Source organism: Harpia harpyja, chromosome 4 (assembly GCF_026419915.1).
Source record: "Harpia harpyja isolate bHarHar1 chromosome 4, bHarHar1 primary haplotype, whole genome shotgun sequence".
Taxonomy (NCBI): domain Eukaryota; kingdom Metazoa; phylum Chordata; class Aves; order Accipitriformes; family Accipitridae; genus Harpia; species Harpia harpyja.
The window spans coordinates 72,633,255-72,654,881 of record NC_068943.1 but is presented as its reverse complement, the minus strand read 5'-3'; the positions used below and the strand labels follow the sequence as shown (position 1 = coordinate 72,654,881).

Genomic DNA, 21,627 nt, shown 5'->3' with positions numbered 1-21,627 from the left:
ATATTGTGACACTATTTTGATTTGGAGCGCAGCGAGCGGGGGGAGGGGGGGGGCCGGGAGCGACGCGCAGCCGGAGCGGTTCCAGCTGAGGACGGGAGCGGCGCCGCAGGCACCCACCTATCCACCCACCCACCCACCCCCGGCCTCCTCGCTTCTCCAGCCCGCGGCGGCAGCACGGACCCCCCCCTTCCCTTCCTCCTCCTCCTCCTCCTTCCCCCCCGAAGCGGAACGGCGGCGGCGGGAGGCTGCGGAGCGGGTCGGGTCGGCGGGGTCCCCCCTGCCGGGCGGAGGCGGCGGCGGCGCTGGTGGCGGCGGTAGTGGCGGCGGTAGTGGCGGCGGCTGCTGCCGTGGTGGAGGAGGCGGAGGAGGAGGAGGAGGAGGCGGAGGAGAAGCAGCAGCAGCAGGGTAAGGCTGACCCCGCCGAGGCGGGCCTGGTGGCAGCTCCCCGGGCTGGTTTCCTGGCGGGGCTGGTCCCATCCCGGGGGGCTGCAGGGAGAGTCGCGGGGGGGGGCGGCCCGGCCCGGCCCGGCCCGCAGGCCTGAGGGGCAGGGGGCCCGAGGCGCTCCCGCAGCCTGCCTCTCTCCTCGCCCCGGGCTCTGCCATGGCGAGGGCAGGGGGAGGGAGGCCTGTGCGCGGGGAGGGAGCAGCCCCCAGCACCCCGCTCATCCCGGCGTGGCGTGGTGTGGTGGGGCGGGGTGGGGGTGGGAGTCAGCCGCCCCGGCGGGGTGGGGAGCGGAGGGCCGGGCCGGGAAGCCGCCGCGCAGCGGGGCGTCCAGCAGCGAGGGATGGAAACTTATTTTCCTTCGCGAGTCGCCGGAGCTTCCCCCCCCCCCCAACCCGGGCGGGGAGGGATCCGGCGGGCCCGCGTGTCGGGGGGCGCGGGGCGGCGTGCGTGGCGGCGGCCCCGGCCTGCCCCGCGGCGGGGGGCTGCGGCGGCCCGGGGAGGAGCGGAAGCAGCCAGCCGCCAGCGGGTCCGCCTTGCTGGGGCGGGGGGGGGGAGGAGGAGGAGAAGGAGGAGGGGGGGGCTGGCCTGGCGCCTAGCAGGTGACAGGTGTGAGTGCGCTGGGCGAGACTCCGCCATTTGAGGATGAGTAACAGTGTCAGAGGTGCGATTTTTTGGTGCCTGGTGTCTCTGCGGGGGCTGGCTGGGCTCCATTCCATATATAGTATATTTGGGACGTTAGTTTCCATTATTCAAGTCAGTTTAATTGTCGAGTAGAAATTCTTGAAATGGTTCTGATAAGAGGGATTTCGAAGAGAGGAGATGCGTGTGGCTTCTTTTTTTCTTCTTCCCTTTTTCTGGTTTGTCCCTCTAAGAGACCAGGGAACGCTGTGTGGAGGTGTGTAGTGCTTTGTCTCATTCATTGAAAGGCTTGTATTAAAAATCTCAACGCTCGGTCCTGTTAGATGTAGCAAGGCCTTCAGGGCGGGGACCTTGTGTTCTTTGTATGTTACCTGGTAGCTCAGTAGAGCCTGGCTTGTGCCCAAGACCTGTAGGTGTTTTTGTATGAATGATAGTAACAACTTAAAGAAGGAGTTCCAAAGGAATACTTCTTAGCAAGGAACGGGTTTCAGGTGTGGTTTTCTAGTCGTCATAACTTTAGGGTATTTGATATAGGTTGAATAAAGCCATTTCTAAAGTTCAACTGTGGCACACCGAAAATGGTGTTGCATATAATTTTCAGTACTCTGACAAACATAGATGTTTAGAAGACATACGTTAAATACAGAGTCATTCTCTTAGACTGTTCAACTTTTGTGTCATAACTTTAGCCACCAAAATGGTACTGCACATGTACTACAGTAAGGAGGGCTAGTGACTCTATAGCACTAGCACCATATTTATGATTGGCCATGATTTGCTGAAATCGGGAGTCATTTTCAGCTTAGCTAATGATTTACCAGATAACCAGGCATTTGCATTTCATATATGCGTTTCAATTATTTGTTCTTTATCTGTATTATTGTAATTGGGTTTTGTCACACCTCAGAATTCTGATACCTGCTTTTGGCAAGAGTGAAGTTCCACTGAGAAATTAGGAGACACGTGTCATCAGCTTCAGCAAGTTCTCCCTTTCCATTTAAATGAAAGTTTCGGTCACTTGTGGCTGTTATCCATATGTTAAACTTATGGATGCTCATCTGTAGGTAGTACCATGGCTTGCACTGCAGCAGAATGGACACTGAGCTGACTCTTGATTTCTTTTAAAAACTGAGATGACCTGGGTCGTTTTTCTCATGTTGCTTCACAGGAGAGCCTGCAAAGGGGAAGAGAGGAGGAGGGCTGTTGGAGGAGATATTCAGTTTGGGTCATCCCAATTTTGTTTCTGAGAGATGTTTGATAAAGCATCATCCCTATCATTACGTTTGGGGGCAGTGCTATCTTCTTGCTATGCTGTGCTACTCTTGCTTACACCAGCTTTCAAAGACTTTGTGAAATGTAAACTGTTTTCCTTCTCAACATCAGGAGAAGTCAAAGGGTTCTTCTCTCTTCCTTTAAATTTGCTGATACAAAAACAGGATTCTTGAAAATGGCCATTCTTCCTGTGACAGTGCCCTGGTAGAAACTTCTCTTTTCCAGCAGTGACTTAGTGGAAGAAGATAGTGGTTTTTTTCTCACCATGGCATTGCTTCGAAGGCTGAGGTCCTGTGTTGTTTTGTAATGGTCTTTGGCTTTATAGATAACTGGTATGCTTTTCAAGCCTTGTAGAATTAAACCTGTCATCTGTTGAAGAGATTATTCTCCGCAAACTTTTGTCTTTTTTTTTTTTTTTTTTTTTTTTTTGCTAGGGAGCTTAAAGAGATTTTGGCAAACTACTTCTTTGTGAGAGTGTACTTTGAAACATAAAACTAGATTGCTCTTCATCCTATTGCAAGTACTGCCTCCTTATCACAATCTCCATGGTTGGAAACACTGGAAGAAATAAGTTGGTCAGATGTGACCTCAAGTTTATGAAATGACTGTAAATTTAGGACTGAGGGATCAAGCTGATCTTTTCTGAACTGCTGCAAGCGGAATGCTGAATGATGTTGCTGTTGGTAATTTTACAGGAAATAGAACAAAAATTCCAGTGATTCAGAACTGGATTTTTTTTAAAGCTGTACTCAAAACTCAAATATTTAAATGATTGAAAAGAAAGTTAACTTTTTTCCCACTAATGTATACAGTGATTCAAATTGGGGGGTTTTTTTCTCTTTCATTGCATAGTAGGTTATCTCAACTGGAAAAGTATACACTTTCTATTACAAACAGGAGAAATGCTGGTGGATGTTCTAAAACATCTTGAACCCTGCTTACCAAACTGATCTGGATTGGATTCCATATATTCAAATGCAACTGTGAGAGCGAGATAGCTGTCTGATTCACAATCAGATAATATTTTTAATAAACTCTTAATTGTAGTCAGAGGTTTCAGTATAATAGTTGTTTCAGTTTCACGCTCTCTTGAGAATGCTTACCAAAAAATCACTGACATAATACTAATGCCTTCTCTTTCAAAAGTTTTTGTAGACCTTCATCCTAATTATAGTAAAATTAGGAACTTATTTTTATTGAACTGATCAGCAAGCTCAACTCTCATGCAAGAAAGTATTCCAGACAGTATGCAGATGTCTGCTGAGTTCTTTCTAGCTTTGTGTTATGCTGTCTTTGGATTTTGGTGTTCCTTAATGGGTAGTAATTGGGTTCTAGTGAAACCAAGTGAAATAGCTTAACATAGTCAAAGTTCAAAGATCTGTGTTGTTTGTGTATAGTATCCTGATATTGTTGGAATGTGTCCGTTGTTGAATGAATGGCATCACTCAGGATGTTCTTGTTGCCATAGGTGCAGTTAAGGTGTAGTTAAACAGTTAGTATTTTTAGAATGTGTTAGATTTTTTTTTGACTGCAAGAAGTTAAGCATAACTTATGGTAATATGCTAAACAAACTTTTTTAAAATTAGTATCTGGCCACAGAATTTAAAAAAAAATATTACTTTGTTTAAAATATGCATTCTATTCTTAGAAAAACACTATGTGTAATCAATTTTTGTAGCAATATGGAAAATGTATAGCATTTTCCTATTCTGAGCACAGATGAAGATCAAATTTCACTGTCTTTAATGATGACTTGTTTAAAACTCATTCAGATCCTGGTTGTACTATGAGCAGAATTTAATTTTTCCATTATTTAAAAACTGGTGTTTCAGAATGGATGTAAAGCTTGTGCTCCCTTTAGTGTTTAGAAAAGCATTAACTTAGGAGCATATGGTGGTAGAAAAACTCCGTATGTTTCTGTAGGTTGCATGTATGAGTTTTTAAAAAATAAATTAAAAAACCAAACAAACAAACAAAAAACACCAAAAAAACCCACCAACCAACCAAAACTGTGCACAGTCATGATACTGTTAGGCTTGCTATAATTTACCAAAAACAGGACAAAGCCGCTATATATACTTTGATGATTTTTCTTAAGTTAGCTAAACGCTTGAATACTAAATATCTAAAGCTTCCAGAATTAATCAGATCTGGTGCTATGTGCATGCTGGCTGGTTGGTCTGCTGGGGCTGCCAGTGGAGAAGGCAGGGTTCCACCTGCTTTTCCCCTCACTTAAGGCTTGAATTCAAGTTCCTTTTTTCTACAAAGCTGCCAGTTTTCACAGCAGTTGTAGAAGTCTTTTTTATCTTCAAGACTTTTACACCTCCTTTAAAACGTGCTTGAAAATGGTTGGAGGATGCAAATGCTTATTAAAAGGACAAATAGAACATGTAAATGCAGTTTCTTTAAGAAACCTTAGTTAATTAGACATGCTAGAAAAGAAATTTTTGCAATTTGGGAGTTCAGAATCAACTGTCCCCACATGGATAAGATGTTGAGATGCACCTATTTTCTGTGTTGTGGTTGGTTTGTTTGTTTGTTTTCAGAAATACAGTTCCTTTTGGTTTTTATATATTTGTGTAGTGTATACCATCTTTAATTCACCTTTCTAAAGACACAAATCTTGAGCAATTATGTTTTCTTTAATCCTGTATCTCAATAAATTTTGAGCTCATGAGCTAATTTCAGCAAGGAAACTAGCCAAGGGGCAAGGTCTCAAAGATTTTACATTTTAATAACGTTTAACAAGCTTTGTTAAAATTGATGGCTTCATTGAGTAAAATCATCTCTTTAGGGGAAGGTTTTGCATGAATTTAGTAGTTACCTGTATTTAGCCTGCCAGCTGGCCAGCAAACAGTTGTCTGTGGGGTAAGAACTAGATGTGAAGTGCAGTACTCTTCTTCAGTCAGTAGTTAGAGGACGTGAGAGGTTAAGTATATTGTGGCTAGTACTTGGAAGAGAGGGGTAAGATAATAGGCATCTGGGATAGAGGTGGAATGTGACTACTTGGAACACAGGGGCATGGCTGAGAGAATGCAAATCTGTGGGAAATGGGGCTTTGTTAGTTCTGCTATTTATGGGACAGTTCCTTTAAGAGGAGGGTTAGCAGCAGCTGCCAGTTTTGGTTTACTAAACAAAAATCATGTTACAATAGGTTCTTAAGAAGATGAAGACTGGAAAAAAAAGGGGGGGGAGAGTGAGATCTGTAAGGTAGCTGAGCAGACTGCTGGGCTGCTAAGATTGTGTTTTAACAGTGGCGTGCTTTTGACTACAGTGATAGAAACTCTTAGGGTGAGGTGGCTGTTAGATGTTTGGTGATAATTGTTGCTTCCACGCATACAGGCTGCTTCTGCTGTGCCTGCATATGTCTTTGTATGGGTCTGACTTGACATATTACCCTAACACCTAGACTGACACAGTGCATGTAGCAGCACGGGGCAACAATGTGCACGAGTAAGGGAGTTACTTAAGCTGCGTAAGAAATATATATTATTCTCAAAATGGGTTATCAAAAGCATTATTTTATTGTTACATTGTATATAGTTATAGTTTCTTTCGATAACATGACTTAGATGTTTGTCTCATGCTAATAGTATAATTCAGTCATGCCTCTGTGGGCTGTCGCATGCTGTGGTATATTTAATGTACTCCTAGGTCTAATAGATTTGTCTGTAAAGATGAGCCATGGTAGTATCAAATTGTTTTAATAAGCCTGAAATAATTTGCTTTTTATTACAGATTTATTACAGACTAAAGATTTTATGGAGTTCATTGAATCTTGAAATAAGTATCTGGTATACCTCTATTTTGTAGATAATGCTAGTAGAACTGGATAAGAAATCACTGGCAGATGTGAAATACTCTTAACAGCAAACTTTTAATTTTATTTACTGCAGCATATCTTTATTGTTCAAGAAGGTGCTTTGCTGTTATCTGATATTTTTTATAGGTGACGTAGAAAGATCAAGCATAAATATGTTTGGGGAGTAATTCTTGGGAAAATTCTGAGAGGCTGTCAAAGCTAGGGCTTCAGAGTGCATTTTTCAAAGGAAATTGCATTATATGTTTGTAGAAAAATCTCTTTTGTTGATCCATCTGTTTATCAATATGTTCTCAGAACATCTTACTTTCTCAGCAGAATAAACTAACAGAAAAAAAAAAATACAGTAAGTTTCAGAATCTAACCACCCCACGAGACATTAGTACTTGTTACTGATCCAGTGCCTCAGAAACTATGACTAATATGTACATCCAGATAAATCATCTATATTCCTGTTCGGGGGGAGTGGTGGTGTCAATTTCTACTTTATACTGAAGGTTAGAAATGCAGAAAAGTCTTTTCCCATGTAAGTCCTAAGACTGATTTCCCCAGGTGGAAAAAATTATGAACTATTTCACCTCCATAGGAAAAAAAAAACAAACCACCACACACTTGGAAAAAAATGAAGTTGTACAGTGGGGCATGTAATTGTATCCTTTGTCAATTCATGTGTTTAAAACCTTAAAAATCTCCACCTCCTGTGACCACGCTGTGCTACATATCTCTTTTTATAGTAATCCCTGTCTTTTTACAGCACTCATTTTTTTCTGTTTATTTTTTCTTGACTCTTAAATTCTGCATGGGACAAATTTTTAATCTCCTCTAACCACCTTTTTACTGACATCCTGTCATATTTGTAAGTGAGCTAGAACAGGGGAGATCTGTTAATTCATATCCCTCCTTCACTCTCCCTTTCCCTTGCCTAGGCAATGTATGATCTGTAGTTTACAATTGAAGCGTTAGTGCCCTCTTGTTTATACTTCTCTTTGGCATTCTTTTTTGTTCTAATCTTTCTTCTTGGAAACTTTTCTTCCTTCTTAAGAGAGCAGTTCAGCACTCCTCATTTCTTTCTCATTCTGTTTCCTCTTCAGAGTATCAGTTGCTAAGTTTGCCCCTGCTCCATTTAGGCTTTCCTGAGAGAATAAGAAGGTGTCATGAGTTCTGTACTTGGATTTCTTTCAGTTCATTCACTGGTTCAAACTGCTACTTTCCATTTGTTTTTTGAAAGGGAATGGTAGGTTATCTTAGCCTTCTTTAATCTAACAGGTTTAAGCCTGGGAACAGGGATTCTGCAGAGGCTCAGCAAAAGTATGCTAAAAAAGGCATCTTAGGTTGATAAGTACAAAGCAGTATGTTTCACATTGGCTTATGAAGCTGCTTCAGTTAAAAGCTTTGGTGTCTCGTTCCCTTTTTTTAAAATATTGGTCTTGTCTTTGGTAAATGGGGGTAGGGGTTTTTTGTGTGTGTGTGTGTCTCAAACTGTGCATATTAAACTGTCTTGCTGGAATAATTGCCAATACCAGATTATTTTATTTTACTTATGCTTTGATATTGGCTAGAGAGCTTGACTTGAATTAGGACCTTTTGTGCAAGGCACTCTATAAATATTTATTAAATAAGTCAGTCCCAGAAGAGTTTGCAGTCCCATGAATAATAAAGTTTGTTTACCAAGATGCATATATTGGATTAGACAAAGACATTGAGCAAAGTATTTGTGTTATCTTTTATCTATTATGACTGTTAATTCTTCAGTCGTTTTAAACTGTGCCAATCTTAAAAAAATTAATTAAAGCTGTCTTTAATAGCTGTAATTCATTGAGCTGTTTTGACACATGACTTTTAAGATTTGTCTGAATGATTCATAGAATTGAAATTACTTGAGTTAGACCCTGAGTAGCTCGTATTCATTGATAGCTGCTTAGGGTAGAGTTAGGTGTGTCAAAGCTGGGAGTTCTGTTGAAGGTTGTGACAGCGGATCACATCTATGATGCTTACACTCTGGACTTCAGTCAGAATGAGAACATTTTTTTGTAAAATGAGTTGAATAAAGGGAGAAATTTGATGACTAGCAAATTTTTAAGCAATATAACTTTATTGTGTATCTAAGGTAGGACTTAGCATCAATGTATGTGTAAAACGGCTTGCTGAAGAATTAGTTCCTGCTCCCCCTACAAGAAGCATGTTTTGATCTTCCCTTCCTAGGCCTACAGTGCAACACTTTCTGGATTCCTCTTCCACAGTATCTGGTGAAGGAGAATAAAATGAACTGTAAGCAGCAGGAGAGAACTGTCATTTGGATTGTGGAAATTTCTGTTTTCTCCAGCCTCTTGCTTCTAGCAGGTGATGTGTTTGTCAGTAAGGTTCAGAGAAAATACCCGTTATTTGTTTCTTTTTTCCCCTGCATGGTGTTGAAAACCCCTGTGGTTTCCAGGCTGAAAGGAAGATGTCAGTTCTCCCAGTAGTACTTTCATACAGTCACTGCAGAGGGGAAAAAAAAAAAAAAAAAAAATCTATGATAATCCATTATCTTCACTCTTCTGGTGACATAGGTCTCATCAAAGCTGTGAATGGTACCAACATGGCTGCATCATTTTGGATGCATGCAAGTGTCGTCCTTCCATAATGTAGCTGGATGCATGCAGAAGTTGCTAGTGTAGCTGCAGTTACACGTGCAGAGTCGTATTTTTCTGGAAGAGCATCAGCCTTGACTTGGGCGAGTACTTTTGGTTTATTGATACAAAATCTGCCTTTACTGCCGTGAAAGGAATGCTTTAACACTTTTGTCAGTACTTCTATGTAAATGAGATACTCTTGGAGTAATATAACAAAATGGCTTTGAGATAGCAGGTTTAAAGCAAAAAAATGGAAGAATACAAGCATTTGTGAGCATTGGGGGCCAGTCTGATAGTTTGCTGTGACTGAACAGGGAAGATTTCTTTCACTGACAAAAGCAGCTGGTCTCTGGTACTCGTCTCATCTGTCTGTGAGCCAGGTCAGTCTATGTACTGGGGGTTAGAACGCTAATCAGGAAAAGTTGATTGCTATTTAACTGTCTTAGGTGATCTCATGGAGTGAGACTAACCCCTTGATGCTCAGGAGCTGTTAGATCAGTTCAGTAGTTTCCTGTAACTTCGCACTGGGGGGGATGTTTTGCACTACAGCAGTGACAGTGTACAGATTTGCCATCCTTTCCCCTTAGTTCACTGATGCGGTTTATAGTATGGTCCCACAAATAGTTTTTTCCACAAAACTGTGGTATGGTGATGAAGTGGAAGAAGAGATAAGAGTTTATTAAGCTGATACTGTTGATGAAGAAAGCCTCTCATGAAACTGTAGGCCTAAGAGATGTGCTAGGATAGACAAGCAGGAAGACTAGTTCAAGAATTCATCTCTGACCAGTGTGGCACTGCAGCTGTTTACAGGGTCACCAACACAGTCACTGAAATGATGCAAATTAAAAGTTAGCTCTTCAAAAAGTAGGAGAGGAACTAGTTGAACTGACTTCACCCCAGAACCCACATATGTGGATTCTTTACCAGTGGCCTACCTGGGTGAAAGATGGTAACAGTAATCTTTCTGCTGTTCCCTAGAGATAATCAAGGAGTCTTAAATGCTTTCAACAGGCATGATTTAAGTGAGCTGCAAGTGATGGTGCCTGTAAGAATCCTAGCAGTCTTCTCTTTGTCAGTAAGAACGGCTAGGTTTTTCTAAGGTGTTCAGTCTTTAAATGCTGTAGTCCAGTTTTGCAGTGGAGTAGGAAATTCAGGTCCCATTGAGACTGGTAAAAGTGTGGCTAATAGATAAGCATAACTGCATTGAGGTGTGTAAACTATGGAAAGAGAGAAAGATGGACAGAATCATTTAGAAAAGAGGTGCAGCACTTGTCGACACTTGAGAAAAGATGTGGTTAAAATGGGATAGCAAACCAGATCTTTTGTAAAGATACTTCATTTTGCCTGCATACTACAGGGGAGTATTATTTGAGCTGGCCTTGAGTTAGAGCTTTTTATAACCTTTAATGGTTATGAGAGGAAATTGGTGAATCTATTAAATTATAATCTGCTATTCAGCCATGTTAGTGAATATAAAGCTTTGTTTAAAGATGAGTAAATTAAAATCGGTGTATAGGTGTTGTCTTTCTTTAAATTGCAGATTTTGGATGGACTTTGGAACATATAGTAGCTGCCGATCTGGCCTGCATGTTCAGATTCTAGGCTGGCAGATACTAAACTTCTTCAAGCTAAAGCTTAATGTAAATGTACATGTGTGTGCAAAATGATGTACAAAACACAACTGTTTAAGCCTTATCTAGGTGCTGAAGTTTGACATTACTTCTTTCTTGTTTCTTGGTTGAGTTTGTTACATTGGTTTTGCTTAATTTTTTCTTTCAGATTTTAGTTTCAAGTAAATTCACTGCAACAGAGAGTATCTTAAAGTACCACTTAATGGTGTTAGCAGAGTTGATGGAGCTACAGGCTTCCTTCCTGTTGAAACTGGCCAAGAGAACAGGCCAAACTGTAGCTTGTGTTTCTTCAGTGTAGAGCCAATGGCAACTCTCCGGAATGTTTTTTCCACTCCCCATCAATGAGTGGAGAAATTCTTGCCAACGCAAATGAGATCGAGACCTGCAACTTGACTCAACATAATACGGTTCATACTGAAAAAAATACTGAAGCTAGAAAAATATCCAGAGTTATCCTAGCATGGGATCTCGTTAATTAAAAAACAGTTGTCTTCTGGTTTGAAGTTTTTAGGAGTCTTAGAGCAAAATAGTATTTCAGCTTTGTCTGTGTAACTTCAAGCTGCTGCCTGTTTGTGATAAGGGCAAGTCATCACCTTACACTGTCATGTCAATGAATGTTGCAGAATGCCTACAGTGACTGCTCAGACTGTCAAAATTCACTGGTTTCAAAAGCACTTTCTCATTTCATGTTTTGCTGTTGCAGTACAGCTTCTCTGGCTCTTGTGGCTTTGTTTTCTGATGTACATGTATTGACTAGCATTTTAAATTGATTTAGGAGAAGCCTAGCAATGCAGCTTTGTTTGCCTTCTGAACTTAAGACTTTATTGTCACTGCTTTGTCATACTTTCTGAACCTATTGTGAGAATTAAACTATATGTAATTGGAAGGAGTAATACCTACTTTGCTGTTCATTTATGGGGGAAAATTGTGCTTTTTATCACAAAATTAAAGCACAAGAGTTTTTTCATACCTTTGTTCTTGCCAGCTCCTGTGAAAAGTCCACATCTCCATTTTTAAATTATGCCTCCCTGTAACCCATGGCTTAGTATTTTTGCAGGACAAGCATTAGAAAATTGGAATGGGTGAAAAATTGAATCCTTCTGAAATATGAAGCTAAGTATAATAGTTACAAATCCTTTGCCACTTTATCTGTGTGACATTGTTCATCTTATCTTTCAAAAGTCGGTCTACTTCTATTAACAGGCCTCTTATCTTTGTTGCAAATGCAAGAAATGTATTAGTATGTTTTAAGTTGTGAAGAGCTATCCAGACTAGCAGAGTTACTTTTCCTCCATGGAGTTTAGTCTGTTTTTTAATAAAATGGGATCTCAGCTTTTGCTTTAGTTTCCTGAACATACCTGATATCTGGCTATATCTGTGGTTAGAAGATAACTTTAAACACTGAGACTTAATGATTCTTCTTACTTCTATGTACTACTTACAACTGGAGTTAAACTCTAAAAAATATAAAGAGAAAGATAAAACACAGCTAATTTCTTAGCTAAAGGCTACAAGGTGATAGAATATCCGGAAAACACAGGGGAAGGTCAAAATCTGAGTGGGAAGATTAAGTGTTTAATAAAGGGAGTGGGAAATTATCTAATTTTTAGAATGATTGGCAAGTTAATAACAAAATTTGTCATTTTAGCAATTAGGTAAATGTGTTTTTTTTACTTTTGTCATGTATTAATAATATGTCCAAAATATTGTCAGTTTTATAATTAAAAAGGTTTGTTAGATTGTGTAGTTTAATAATACATGTATGTCAGTTTCAGAGAGAACCCTTTTCTATTTTTGCTGCTAGATGATGGTGTAATCTTGACTTCTAGATTTTTAAACAGTGGTTTATTTCTGCACTTTCCCTCTGCCCGCCCTGTCCATAGTTTGCAAGAAAGGGCCTTGGAATAGGAATAAGACAGGGACAGAATCTTAGTTGCAAATGTTCTGGATTTTTTTAATGTGGATTTTAGTCTTCTGTAAATCCTGCTTCTGTTGTGGGAGTCGTTTTTCTTCCCAAGCAGCATGACGAAGTGGAGGACCTTACAAGGTTAAAAGCCGTTTACTCACCTTGCGCTATGAGGCATCTTTTCTATTCTTTCTCAACTTCCCTGTATTACTTTGCTCATTTGCCTTTTTCAGGTTATTTTTAATTTTTTCCTTCTGAGTATCCAGTTGTCTTGTTGCCTGTATCTGGTGTCAGGATCTTTGTAAGGAGATACTGTTTAAGGTAGAAAAGGCAGAAGATAGGTTGATTTGTAAAGGGGTTAGTGGCCATCTTTTAAAGGTTGTAACAGCAGGAAACAGTATGTATTGAGAAGCCTTGAATACTGGAGGTATTTCTGCTCTCCTCAGCTTTCCTCTCCGCTTCCCTTGTTACTCTCTTCTTCCTGAATCCCGTGTGGAGTAGAGTGCAGAGAAAAGGGTGTTAGTCCCTTACATAGCAGAAAGTGCAGTGATTGCATCTTTCTTTCCTTTACAGAACGTTGGAGAACAAGTAGTGTACTTCTCTTCTTTGAAGAAAGTTCATCGTGAAACATGGGAAACTCGGGAAAAATAGCGAGTTTTAAAATGATGTAGTATCAGTTCCTAGGTAGGAAATCTGTATTTTATTCTGGAAGAAAAGTATGGAAAAATAATTGGGAGCTAGAGGAACAGCTGGTTACGTCTGCGTTGCTTTTCCCTTCTTGTGTATAAAATGTGCTCCTTGAAGAAAAGCAACAGGAACAATAAGTTGTGTTGGCACCACCATGAGTATTTCTGTTTGACTCTTGCCTGTCAGTGTCTGTTACTTCATCTTGGTGTATGTTTTTTTTTTTCCAGGTTAATGGATTTTTGTTTATTTTTCCCTATTACTATGAAGTTGGCAGAAAATAAGTGGAAACTAGAGGCTTCCTCCCAAATGTTGCAACGGTGGTCTTGGTTTTGTCCTTACCTATGTTAGTTTGGGAACTAACAGAGAAGAAAGAGAAAACAACTCCTAGTTTCCATGACCACACTTCTCCCTTTCTTTCCCCCTTTTCAGCTATTCTGTCAAAGTAGTCCTCTCTTACCCTAGGACATTCTGCCAGTGTAGTTTCACAGGTGAAGATAACTGCACTTAAATACAAAGTCAAGCTCTGTTAGCCTAAAACTGTGGCAGCCCAGCTGCAGGCCTCTTCCTAATATGGGCACCCTTCATATCCAAGGGCCTCAATTCCCCTTCTAGAGAAAAGCACAAACAGAAAAGGGGACTTCTGTGGCCATGCTTTTCTTCATGGTGCTGTCTTAAATAGCTGCAGGTCTTTCTTCCCTACCACTTGGTGGTAGCTTCCCTGGGTACTGTCCTACCAGTCTTTCTGAAACTTCTCCACCTGCTCTCATTTCAGGTGCTTTTAACACAGCTGTTTCCAGTTAGCTGCTAACAACTCAAGGAAGTGGTTTGCTGCTGTTAACCCTTTCTGTGTTGCTTCTGTAGAACTTCTCTGTCTCTTCCTTCCTCTTACCCTACAGGCCTGCATTGTTGGTTGTTTGTAACAGCTGCCAGAGACAGCCTTGTATGGTTGGGCTAGATGTTTAACTTGCTAAATGTTTATTCTAGTGCTAAAGGTAATGAATAATCAGAAAAGTCTCTTTTAGTGTTGAGTACAAGCTTGGGTTTTTTCCCCCCTCCTCCAAGACTACCCTCAGGAAAAACGAAGGGTGTGATTTGTAAGTCAGTGTAAGTTGGCTTTGCTCCTTCCCCTGTGTTCACACTGGCATTCATCTGACTCAAAACTAAACTAGCAGAAAATTAACACTGCCTTTCCCCTGTGCTGGTTTTGCTCCATGAACGGGCTTGCTGCAGGATCAGATGAGTGCCAGCATTGGCTTAGATCACAGGAGGGAGAGGGGGAATGCATGCCTGGGAGCAGGAGGAATGACAGTGGCAGTATTGAATTGTTTTGGAACTGCATTTTAAGGAGTGGCTGAAATACCCTGCCTTACTGTCATTGAAACGTTATGAGTAAATGATACATTAGTAAACAAGTCAAATCCCTGACTAAAGTGAAAAAGGAGTTTATTTTTTGCCAGTCTTTCAGTAGGTATTTACCCAAACACTGGATTTACCAGCAACACCTCTCCCATCAATTAAAGAAATTGTTTGAGTTTTGTAAAGAGGGGAAGAATCGAAAAGAAAATATTCAAGCAGCCCAGAAGTAAAAGTGTGTGTGTGACACAATCCTTTGTGCTTCTTGACCAGGAGAGAATAGCATGAGGGTTGCTGGGAAATTAAATCTCAAAGTTCATGAAATAAACTGAGATGGTTCTCAAGGTGAGTCACCCAGGGTGAATGAGAAGGGAGTAGAATTTGCCCTGTAGTTGTAAATGTTATTATGATTAGGGAACATGAGGGAAGTTGGAGCTCATGGTACTTAGCTACTTAATTATCTGGCTACATGCCCACTGGTACAGTTGCTTCAGACCTTTCATTCTGCTTGCATCTATTTCTGTGGGAAATAGGACATGGGACTTTCTCATCAATACTTAAGTGCCTGATAGTGGTCACACATTTTACTCTTTTTACTAATTGGTAGTGATAGGTGATACTGTCCTGTTTATTACAAAAGGTGGAAGTGTTTTGAAAATGATCAGTGTACTTTCAAGGAGTGGGTGGGGTTTGTTTTTTTTCTTTGCTCATTAGCTTCCTTCCCCCTACCCACCTCTCAGCTGATCAAAATGCTATGGAATGGGAGTTAACCACAAGAGACTTAACTGTTTTGGGGGCTGCTGGGCAAGGTATCATTGGTCATGCCTGAGGAGAGCAAGAGAGTTGGGTTTGATACTGCCTTGAGGCTTCTCCTACTATGCCAGTTCCAAGTGTAATTGGAAAAACTTAAGTGTGGCAAAATGAAAAAAGGAGAGTTTAATATTGATTATAAGCTTAGCAAGGAAAGTTCAAACATTTTTCCTTAATAATTGTAGTAATTTTTTCTGGAAAGTATGGGTAAAATGAAGTACAGCAATATGCAAAACTGAAGATGTGTTCTATTTTATCTTTGGATGTAGCTTTTAATCGTATGTTTGGTTATTACACTATATCTTTAAGCCTGCTGTTCTCAAAAGATAACCTCTTTGAATAAATTCTTGCATGGAAATTTTCCCCAAATCCTTAAAATAGCCAAAATCTGCTTTTACTTCACTGAAATAAGAGAAACCTATGAGTGATTGCTTTAGCCAGTCATTTTCTACCTCAAAAAAACCTTTACATTTCAAAAAGAAATAATTTTCTCTGACTTCTGCTTTTCCATTTGATACAGATTTAGACTGTGACATGTGTAATAATTTTGCATGGTACACTTTAATTGATGTGTGAAATGCTTTAATATACTGACTGTTTATTTTCTGGATTGAAGTAGTATGCATGTTTTGAAGTGGTATTGTCTGTAAGGAAACATTTTAATTGAAGCTCTTGAGCAGAAAGAATTATGCTGTATGTGAAAGGTGTAAAGAGGAAGACAGAGACTGCTTTCTTTGAAAAGCTGGAGAATCTAATTCTGTGCCCAAATATTCTGAACAAACTAGTTTTTGATTAGGCTTAAATGATTCATTTAATCTCTTTTATGGTTGGATTCAGATCTCATGACAGTTCTGATTCAAGGTTCTTTCCTCACTTTTTAAATGAGGGAAAGGAATTGGTAGTTTTTCGTCACCACGGGGTTTTTTTTGTTCATTTGGGGGTTTTTTGTTGTTGTTGGTTGGTTGGGTTTTTGGGTGGGGTTGTTGTTTTTTTTTTGAAGAAGAAGAAGCCTGGTGATTACAGATGTTCATGAGAGAGAGGTTTTTTTCATTTCTTCCCTCTTTCTTCAGCGGTTAGGGATAGTGGTGTTCTAAGTATCTTTGTTAAGAAACCATGATTATAGTTTTCAGGTATTTGCAATATAATTACTTAAATGTCTTGGTAACAATTAAATTATTTGGTTATTCCATATGCATTGTTTATTTTTACCTTTAATAACATGCATGGAGAACAGACATTTGCCTTTATCAGTATTTGAGCAATTAGTGAGTCGAGGCATCAGACTGAACAACTGTGTGTGTGGAGGTCTTCTCTGATAATCTGTTCTGAGACTTTTACTCCTCTTTTCTCAGTTATGATTGTGTTTGTTTACATTTATTTTTTTCTTTCCTTGACAAAAAAGGGACATTTTTTGTTGTTACTGTCCCTACATGTTAAATTCATCATCCAACTTCATGTAGGTAGCTGCTGAGGCAATTTTCTTTTTGCAGCTCAGTCACTTCTTTCATGGACTGAGAGAATGAAATTTAAAATGTTGAAGAATGAGGGGGAGAGACTGAGCAAAATCATGTTGGTGTCTTAACGTTTTGAGGTAGATAAGAGTTTTGGCAGAGGAGCCAGTAAGATTATCTTTCAAGGACAGATGCAGTTTCCAAGGACTGGATCAGTGAGTCGTAGGCACATGGACTTTTATATTGGGGACCTTGTAGTTGTAAACAGTACTTGGTAGAATTTATATCAATAACACATAGGTTAAAGGAATACTATAGAGGGTAGTCGAAGACTGTTTCTAGTAGGCGTTAAGTCACCTGTCCCCCTCCAAATGTCTGCAGTTTAAACTGAGTGTCTGCTATGTGAGGTTTTTTTTTTTCTCATTAGTGATTGTTTCTCAGGACCTTTCTCCTCTATTCATTTTCCTGAGTGTCCTACAAGGGAATCTGTGCTGTGCTCTTTCTGTACCTGTTTTTAACCTCTTCCTCCAGCCTATAGTGACAGGTCTGTTTCAGACTACATCCGTAGCTGGTTTTGTCCTGCTGATGGTAGCAAGTGGAATTTCTATTATGACCGGAAAGTGAAATTTCTTGTTTTGGTTGCTCTTTAACAGATGAGAGTGTGGGGAAAAAAAGGATGTAGGGTAATTGAAGTGTTGGTTTCTGAATATATTTGTTCTATAATTTCTGAATATATTTTTTGTTTACTGGTAGGATGTGCATGAAGAGGTTACAGCAGCAAGTAACAGAAAACCCCACTGTGCCAGCTCTAGTGGTTTTTCAATGAGCTGCGTGATACTTAGTGTTCTTTGAGCCCCAGCTCCTGAAGTCAGAATTTGAATGTTCTTAAAACACAAGCTTCTGTCCTTCAAGGCTGCAGAACGTAGCCTGCATGTATAAAAATTCAAGGTTAAAAATTTGGGGGGAGAATCTTTTTAAAAACCAACCCAACCCAAAACAAATCTAAAAAACACAAGAATCCAGGGTTTTCTAGATTAATTTTGAATGCTTCTATTTTTTTCCTTTGGTATGGGTGAACTCTGGGTGATGTGGAAATGAAAGGGGAAAACGGGAGAGAAATGAGGACAGGGCTGCAAGAGTAAGTTCCTTCTCCTCCAAGTCCTTCAGTCAGATAAAATTGTCAGAATATGTAGAAAAGCATTACCACCAAATGTGAAACTGAAAGTCTGTGCTGAGTTTAACTGCTCAGAGTCTTAACCTTCTAGACTGGTTTTGCTCTTTTGCCTTCCATGTTGTCAGGCAGAGACTGTGGAGCCTAGTGTCTTCCCATATACTTTAGAATTTTCCAACACTTAGCCTCTAACACTTAGTCTGCTCCATTAAAGGGTATAACTGCTGCTTGTTTTGAATAAACCAAAGTGAAAGAGAGAAAAAGAAATGATACTGGTAAGAATTCCTTTCTTCTTTCTTTCTTGCCTGAAGCCTTTCAGAAAAGCAAAGCTCATTGTTATGTGGTTGTGGCAATCTTTTGGTGACTGTTTCTTTTAAAACTGGAATTACAAACACTTCTAGTCAGCTTCATGCTGATGATGACTATAATTGATGCAGAATTACATTTGTTGTAAGGTTACAGTTGTATAACTATCCAGTTGAAAACTTGGTATTCTGAAGGGTTTTCACAACTGAGTGACTGAGTGGTAAAATACGGATCTGAGCAAAAGTGTCACGATTGCACGTCTGGTGCCAAGCTTGAAACTGTTATTTTTGTGAATTACCAGATACCTGTACAGCTCAGTTACTTGATATGCTTTGTTCATGCTTCATGATGTAGGTAACAGATTCTCTCGCCCCCCCCCCGCCATGTTGGGGTAGAACTGTTCTGTGGATGTGTTCATGGAATATCTAACACTTGGCCTGTCTTGATTTTAGTCTCTTTGCCTTAGTTCACTTGCAACTTCAGGGGACTTACAGTGGAAAGATGAATTGGTGTTCGGAGATCACTTTCTGTTCTCTTACCGGACTGATGGGTACTAGCCCAATTGCTAACAAAGGAGTAGTTTGTCTTAACTCTCTGGAGATTCATTGAAAGCTTGGAATCAAATACGTATGATCTTTATTTCATATTAATTTGGTACTTCAGATTATAATCATAAAATGATGCAAGACCAAGGATAATAGAAGGTACCTAAAGTCAGTTAAGCATTTCTTTTTAAAGGCTCAAGTGCCTTTAGATGTCTATGTGAAAGTAGTAGGCTTGAGAAATGAACTTTTTATGGTTTCTGTCAGCAACATTGGTATGGTTAGGTATTTGTTGATGATAGCAGTGGCACTGGTCGCTTTATTTATAACTAGCAACATGCTATTTGGCTGTTAGCTCTGGAGGTCAGCAGTCATTCTGCTTGAATAGAGTGCCAGTCTAACAGCCCCCTCCTAACAAGAGAAATACATCCCCAGTCTGTAGTCTTCCCCTACCTGTGGGCTTGTACTGGCACTTCTTAGGTCCCTCTTCCAGCCAGCTCAGTTTGCTAGAGACTCATTCAGGCTCTCCCTCACCCACCAAAAAATAACTTTCTGCTGTACTAGTAAATGGAATTGCCTCCTCCAAGGGTCCAGTGAGCAGCAGGGCCAGAGCAGAGCTGGCGTGGCGGAGAAAGGCGGGCAAGAGCTCTCCCGGTAGGTGGCAGCAGCAACCTGTTGAACTGGGCCGAACTGGGGCTGGGGGGGGCGGAGGGATGAGGACAGGTATATGATAAACAAGTCAAGAAGGGTTACTTAAGGTGGCTTGCTAGCTTTTGATTTTTGGCCACATCATGGCTTTTTGGCCACATCAAAATTCATGACTCTTACCTGGTCTTGTACAACTGTGATAAGGTGCTAGAACAAGTACCTAAATAAAGTTGTATGTTCACAGGTTTCACAGACTACAGTTTAGTTTAACTGTGAGTTTATCAGAATTCACACCATAAGAGCAGTGCAGTGAAACCTGACCCCTGAAGAGGTGCGTTCAGACCAGGTGAGAAATCAGCCTGCTGTTTTGGGACTTCAGGGTGGTGTTTCCTTTACAGTATAGACTGCTGTGGAGTTATGCTAGAGGACGATCAGTAGTTTAAGATCATTTGGTCCAGGTCTGACAAATACATTGCGTATCATTATTTTGTGCCTCTTAATTGCTGAACAATTGCACACTTAATGGCCAGTAATTTTATCTGAATGGACTTGGAATTGCACAACCTTAACTCCTAGGAGGATAAGGATCTATGGTGGGATAAGTTGTATTCAAGATAGAGGGTAACTCTGTCTTAACCTGAATTAAGCCTGTGTCAGTGTTTCACACTAAATTCATTCCTGCTTGAGGTTTAAAAAAAAAAAAAAAAAAAGTCCTGAGTCAACATATTTTCAGGCATTATTGTTACTGGTTTGTTATATTGTAATATCTGTTGGAAGTTTACTAAAAGATCAAAATACTAAACAAGATCTGTTGCTCATGATCCATCTCTGAGAACTGATAAATATCTAAGCTCACGTGTGCCCAGTGATGGCTGGAAAGAGTACAGTGTATTCTTGGCATTAATATTGATTCAGAATAATTTTTATAAGACTTATACTTTGATTACAGTATTCCTCCTTTGAAATTCTAAACTGTACTTTGAATTAAATCTGATGATAAACATCTGAAGTTAACAGGTGAAAAAAATACATTTATTCCCTTATTCTTTAAGTTGATAATATTAAAATATCTCATGAATGCTTTGAAGCAAATTCATAGAAAGAACCTATAGAAGTTGGACTTAGCTGTTTGATATGTTTTCAATTTAAACATTTGAAAAGATATATTTGATTTATTCACTTTTCTGAGATGTGTACAGAAACTTGCCTAAATGTGAAGCATGTATGTGTGAATAAGTTATGAACTGCTCCCCAAATTAGGTTTTTTTCTTTTAACTAAAAGCTTATACTTGCTTTCAGATGCTAACTGCCATCCTTTAAAAAACTGCTGTAACCAGAAGGAGGAAGGTGATTATGCGCCATGGATGCTGCTTTTGAACATGGTTGAGACACAGGTGTGTGCTCCCTGTGTCTTGCATGCCATGCTTATATGATGTAAACCAGCTTCTGTTTGGAAGCCTTATCCATGTAGTGATAAACTTGAGCCGTTTGTATGCCAATAGCTCTTGTCCCCAAGAGTAGAAAGCATTTATATCAATAAAGCACAACCAGCAGGGGTTCATACCTTTTTGTGGCCTTGTAGACATGTTTATCCAATAGTTCCTTTGGACTGAAAAACTTGAGGAGTAAAGCAGATTACTAACAGAAAAGCTTGTCCTATTGCTGCTGAAGGTTAAAATCTTATCAAGGAGGTGGAGTGTAGCCCTTACACAAATGCAGTAACTAGTATTGTGAGATGAGTTGTATTTTTTTTAGTCTTGTTGCTTTATCATAGCACAGAAAATGTGCTTACATATAAAGGTGCTGTAATCAGATATTACTGTCCTAGCTTACAGTTTATTTTCACCTCCTTTTCCATTGCCCAGGAGAACAAATTCCTCTTTGATTGCTAAGAGAACAAATGCAGTAGCATCTTGCCCATTTGCCTGAAAGGCAGAGATCCAATACCAGGTTTTGTGTGTGAACTAGTGAAAGAAACAGTAAATGATAGAATACACTTGTTCCATGCAAAGAGGGAATGATAATGATGATGGCAGGGAGGGGGGAGTGGAGCAGTTTGCAACTTCTATTTTAAAAAATAATGGTTCCTAAGACAATTTCTTATAGCCCTTGCATAGTATTTCCTGAGAAGTGGGTGGAAGCCTCCTGGGCTTTTTTTCTTTTTGTACATTTGTGAGGTAGTATTCTTCTATTCTGCACTATTTGGATAATGCACTTAATCAGGGAATGCCAAAACATTTAAAGACCAAGGGTGTAGTTTCATGAGCATTTCTTTCCATGTCAGCGCTGGCATGAGCTGCCCTGATCTTAGCTTCTTATTCCTGCCTTGCCCCT

General features: G+C 40.0%; 1 protein-coding gene across 2 annotated transcripts in view; it reads left to right on the top strand.

Annotated features, from left to right (window-relative positions):
- The first annotated feature begins 347 nt into the window (after nt 1–347).
- The window catches only part of TAB2 (TGF-beta activated kinase 1 (MAP3K7) binding protein 2), a 68,866-nt gene continuing 47,586 nt past the window's right edge, over nt 348–21,627 (top strand). Inside the window, exon 1 of one of the 2 annotated variants that reach the window (XM_052784766.1) lies at nt 348–405. The gene's annotated coding sequence lies outside the window, so the exon portion shown is untranslated. Of the gene's footprint in view, nt 406–17,017; nt 17,034–21,627 lie in introns of those variants that run through there. The other variant, XM_052784765.1, reaches the window with a different exon arrangement.